The sequence below is a fragment of the Silurus meridionalis genome, chromosome 14 (genome assembly GCF_014805685.1).
Source record: "Silurus meridionalis isolate SWU-2019-XX chromosome 14, ASM1480568v1, whole genome shotgun sequence".
Lineage (NCBI taxonomy): Eukaryota > Metazoa > Chordata > Actinopteri > Siluriformes > Siluridae > Silurus > Silurus meridionalis.
The window spans coordinates 17,170,488-17,176,724 of record NC_060897.1 but is presented as its reverse complement, the minus strand read 5'-3'; positions in this window follow the sequence as shown (position 1 = coordinate 17,176,724).

Here is a 6,237-nt window from a genome sequence, read left to right as displayed (position 1 = left end):
TTGTTGTGCTAGGTGAAAGGGTGTCAGGTCTCAAAGTAAGAGGTTACAGCTCCTCTGTTGCTCTCAATAAGCCTCTTGCCTACACTAAGGACTCCATTCCAGTGAACCGTACTCATTTACACTTACATTTACATTTGCCGCATTTAGCAGACGCCCTTATCCAGAGTGACGTACAAAAGTGCTTTGAGTCTCTAGTAATGAATAAATACTACACTGGTACGCAAGATTACAAACTTAATATAAATATAACCCTTGAATTCTACAAGCTTGGAAGTGCTAATTTAAGTATTTCAGGAAGAGGTAGGTCTTCAGTCGTCGCTTGAAGACATCTAGGGGAAGTTCATTCCACCACCTCGGTGCCAGAACAGAGAAGAGCCTCGAAGTGTACTTGCCTCTCATTCCGAGAGAAGGAGGTACCAGTCGAGCAGTGCTGAAGGATCTCAGACAGCGTGGTGCAGTGCGAGATGTGATGGGGGTCACTGAGGTAAGATGGTGCTGGTTTTTGGCCTTGTAGGGAGAACTTGGGCTGATTGAACACAAGTCGTGCAGCTGCGTTTTGGATCATTTGCAGTGGACGAATAGCGTTCAGGGGAAGACCTGCCAGCAGAGAGTTGCAGTAGTCAACTCTTGAAATGACAAGAGAACGAACAAGCACCTGGGAAGCCTGTGTGGACAGAAATGGTCGAATCCTTTGGATGTTATAGAGAAGAAATCGACAAGAACAGGCAACATTAGCGACATGTTACCCCAAGGTTACGAGCAGTGGCTGAAGGGGAGAGCAGAGAGTCATGAAGTGTTATTTGGAGATCTTGACCTGGAGATGAATCACCTGGGATGACCAGCAGTTCTGTTTTGCTGGGGTTGAGGGGACAGAGTTTTGAGTCTGTCAAGCATGCTGATATCCTAGCAGAAGTTGTGGTATCTGATGGAGGGAAAGAAAAGGTTAGTTGAGTGTCATCTGCATAGCAGTGATAAGAAAACCCATGTGAGGATATGACTTCACCAATGGAGTGGGTATAAAGGGAGAAAAGTAGGGGACCAAGTACCGAGCCTTGTGGGACACCAGTGGTGAGTCTGCACGGGGCACATGTGGATGTTACCTGGTATGAGCAACTTTCCAGGTAGGAAGCAAACCATTCCCATGCTGTTCCACAGATACCGAGGCTCTTGAGGGTTGACAAAAGTGTCAAATGCTGCTGAAAGGTCCAGGAAGATAAGTACAGACGACAGGTTGGCTGACCGAGCAGCATGCAGTTTCTCAGAAACAGCCAAAAGTGCTGTCTCTGTGGAATGTGCTGCTTTGAACCCAGACTGATTAGGATCATGGAGGTTGTTATGTGAGAGATAGACAGACAGTTTGTTAAAAACAGTGCGTTCCAGAGATTTAGAAAGAAAGGAGAGAAGTGATACCGATCTGTAGTTGTTGATGTCTGATGGATACAAAGCAGGTTTCTTCAAGATGGGAATGACCCTTGCTTTCTTGAAGGTAGTTGGTACATAGCCAGATGTTAATGACCCATTGATGATTGTGGAAATAAAGGGCAGGAGATCTTGTGTGATGGTCTGAAGCATAGTTGAAGGGATTGGATCCAGAGGACAGGTGGTGGGATTGCAAGATTGGATGACTTGCAGTATCTCATCTTCTGTTAAGGTTAAGAAGCTTGACAGAGACGTAGTGGATTGTCGGCCGTGTTGTGTAGTCGTTGTTAGGGAGGACGTGAAGGTCTGGCAGATTTTCTTAATCTTCTCATCATAGAAGAAGGCAGAGTCATTAGCAGTTAGGGAGGATGGAGCAGGTACAGCAGGGGGGTTGAGTAATGAAGAGAAGATGTTGTGAAGCTTACGAGGATCTTGTGCAGAGGCCTCAAGCTTTTCCTTGTAGAAGGCAGTTTTGGCAGAAGTCACCTCCAAAGAAGATTTAGTCAGGAGTGCGCGGTAAGATGCGAGGTCTACATCGAGTTGTGATTTTTTCCACTTCCTCTCTGCAGATCTGAGCCCTCGTCGACTGCTGTGCAAAACTTTGTACTCATATCCCGACGCGTGAAACAGCACAACACTGGAAACATCTCTCTACAATAGTGGACAAAATTCCACCTCTGCTAGATTGTGAGATTGGTCTTATGATATGCTACAGCTGTCCAAAAGCTTTGGCACCAAAACAAATGATTCTAGGAGGAGACGATGAACCTTATGCAGTAAATACAGACCTAGGATGGAGCATTGTTGGTCGCCTGTCTTCACACCATGAATCACAAAGCTTCAGCACCATCTGTCATAGAGTCAGCATTAAAGAGCTTCCTCCAGTGACCACAGCAGATGTTTTTAAAGTATTGGAGACTGACTTTAAAGATGCTGGTGAAGATGATAAAACTGTCTCACAGGACGACATCCTTTTCTTGACCAAACTGGAGCAAGGCATAAAGAAGAACAACTTTGGGCATCATGAGATGCCTCTTCCTTTTAAAGCAAGACCTCACTTGCCTAACAATAAGCAGCTTGCTCTTGTAAGGCTCAATCATCTTAAAAGAAAACTGCTAAGAAATGAAAGGTACAAGGGACATTATGTGAGTTTTATGGAAGAGGTCATTGAGAGAGGTGATGCAGAAGAAGTGTAAGGAAAGGATGGAGAAAGGTGGTACATCCCTCATCATGGGGTATACCATCTTAAGAAGCCAGACAAGCTTTGTGTTGTCTTCGATTGTTCTGCTAAGTACCATGGAACCAGCCTCAATGACTACTTGCTCCAAGGCCCAGATTTAATGAATAATCTGACTGGGATTCATGTAAGATTCAGACAACATCCCATTGCTCTTATGTGCGATGTTGAAATGATGTTTCACCAATTTCATGTTGAAGAAGCAGATCGAAACTACCTCCGTTTCCTATGGTGGGAAAAGGGAGATTTTGCTTTATGCCTACAATAATACCACATGAAGGTACATCTTTTCGTTGCAACTTCATCACCTGGATGCGCTGAAACATTTTGCTAAGGAGAATGTGCTTACATATCCCCTTGCCTCAAAATTTATCACAACAAACCTCTATGTAGATGATGGTGTCACCAGTGTGGCCAGTACAGAAGAAGATGTTCAGGTAGCAAGAGAAGCTCGACAACTGTGTGCCTCAAAAGAAAGGTCATCAAAAGAGAGCTTCATCACTTCTCTGATGCCTATTGCAGTGGTTCCTATTTGAGATTCACAAACGAAACATTGTACTTTGGTAATGGGGAAATCCAGAGTTGCCCCGATCAAGGTCCAGACTATTCCCAGGCTCGAACTGACAGCTGCTGTCGCCTCAGTTGCTATGAGCAATATGCTTAAACGGGAGCTTAAATATGAAGACATAGAAAAGCACTTCTGGACAGACTCTCAATTGGTTTTGGGATACATTAACAACGAGGCACGCCGCTTCTATACATTTGTGGCAAACAGAGTGCAGAAGATAATCTTAGCACTACACCTCAACAATGGAAATATTTTCCCACTAATGAAAACCCTGCGGACCATGTGTCAAGAGGTTTAAGCGCTGGTGACAGTCTTTATCCAATTGGTTGACAGGACCAGGATTCCTATTGAAGAAGGATATACCTCCTGTTGCAGGTATTGACACAGCACTAACAGTTGTAGATCCTGAAGTGAGACAGGCTCAGACATTGAGTGTAGAAACAACAGAGTCCAGTATTCCCAGTACGGTAGCTGAAAGAGAAGATGCTAAACGCATCATAATTAAGGACTTACAAAGAAACACATATTCTGAGGAAATTAAGGAGGAACAAAGAATGGCTGATCTCTCTTCTAAACATACAAATCCATCTCCACCCTTCACTTACTGTGGTGTGGACTGCTTTGGTCCCTTAGAACAGTGAGAAATGTTCTTCGCTCAACACTCTCACTCTCTTCTGGCAGACTGGATGATGCATCACTGCGCCCATTCCTTTATGAAGCTATGGCAATCGTAAACAGTAGACCACTCTCAGTTGACAACCGGAATGATCCTAACAGCCTTGTACCTCTTACCGCTAATCACCTGCTTACTATTAAGTCTGCTCCAGCATTACCACCCCCCGGCAGGCTCGGAAGGATCATAAAAGGTACAGCCTTCTCTTCACATGTTTCAGCTCCAGAGCTATCCATATTAAAATGCTAGATGTCTACAGACTCTTTCATCAATGGTCAGTGCGCCAAATCAAATGCGATCAAGGCACCAACTTTGTCGGAGCCAAAAATTAGCTGAAAAATGCTTTCAAGGAGAAGCAGTGCGACTTTGTCCTAAATGCGCCCCATTCAAGTCATGCAAGGAAAGACAAATTAGAACAGTGAGAAATGTTCTTCGCTCAACACTCTCACTCTCTTCTGGCAGACTGGATGATGCATCACTGCGCCCATTCCTTTATGAAGCTATGGCAATCGTAAACAGTAGACCACTCTCAGTTGACAACCTGAATGATCCTAACAGCCTTGTACCTCTTACCGCTAATCACCTGCTTACTATTAAGTCTGCTCCAGCATTACCACCCCCCGGCAGATTTATCAGAGAAGATATCTATGCAAGGAAAAGGTGGGCGTCATGTTCAGTTCCTCGCAGAGCAGTTTTGGAGTCGCTGTCGTAAGGAGTATCTATCCAACATTGCCACTAGGCAGCGCTGGCACGCAGCAAAGAGCATCCTGCAAGTAGGAGATATTGTCATGAAAAAGGCTGACGATCTTTCCAGAAATGAGTAGAGGCTGGCCAGAGTAACGGAGACTACTACGGATAAAGACGGGCTTGTGAGAAGAGTCAAGGTGTGTCTTGGTGACCGGAATCTAAAAGGAGATGGTCGTCGCCTCAACAAGCTGTCTGTCATTGAACGCCCAGTTCAGAAGCTGATCCTGTTATGAGACTATTTAGCTGCTTTCGTGAGCAAGAAAATGTATCCTTTCATCATATTTAAATTCTAATATTCATTCAGTATAATATGGTTTTTGAGTTAAAGCTCGTTTTCATTTTAAAATCATTTGTAATTTATACTACTTAATGTCACACAATCACGTATGATTTGGTGGGAGTGTAAATGACCATTAAATCTTCCAATCCCGGACACTTTACCTCCGTCCAATAGAGGGCAGTGTGGTCATATGATGGCGCTGTGGACCGTTAGTGAATTTTGCTACGTGAAATGGCAGTCACTAATGGGAAGTCCGATTCTTTTTTGTGAATCAGTTCTTTCGGACAGTTCGTTTCAAAGAACCAGTTAAAAAAAAAAGTTCACCAGTTCTTTTACGTCATGACGTCATGCATATCCAAATATCATCTCGGCGGATGAACATACACACTAAACACATTTAAATAAAGTCATGTCTATTGCATGAGGGCATAAAGCTGATCTGTTTTAATTAAATCATCATCTTAGATATGTTCCTTACATCTACGTTTTGCACTAAATCACCCAATACAGGCACTGATGTGCAAAACGTTGATGTTTTAAGTTGTTAGTAAATAAACTAACTTTTTTATTTAAGTCCTCAGTTCACCTGTGCTCATATATCATGAGCGCAGCACCAGCCTTTACAGTATATCGAACGCATCTGATTCGCAGTCCAAAAAGTGTGTGTGTGTGTGTGTGTGTGTGTGTGTGTGTGTGTGTGTGTGTGTGTGTGTGTGTGTGTGTGTATTAATGTCAGACAGCACGCGTACTGCTCGGTAGGTTGCGCATGCTCAGAATCAACAATTCGTTGGTATCAGTAGTATGTCGGACGTGTCCGAAAGAAATAACGGTTTGTGATTGTACTGAACTCAAGAACCGCTGTCCGCTGTACCACTATGCGTACTGGGCAGTAGGTGGCACATGCTCAGTATCGGATGTTACTGAAAGAAACAGAGTTAGTGTATTGGAAACAAGTTCTTTACTAGGAAGTTTAATCTAATAAAATAAGCTATTGTAATAAAATATGTTCTTTACTTATTTAACCAATATTTTTATTGGTTAAACAAATAAATGCTTTGTTTGACAGTTTTACAAACCAATTTATTTTGTACCTTTTAAATTAACATGAGCACACAACTGTAAACTTTTTAAATTTGGTAATTCTTTAAAATTACAATAAAGATTGAAGACATACAAATATTTCTAAATCTTAGACTGTTCAGTCCTTGTTCAATTATTTGTGTTTATGTTGCATATGCTGCTTTTACTTTGTTATGCTATTTATGTGTATTTGGAAAAGCAAAATAAACTTTTTTTGTATTTAACATTTTGGT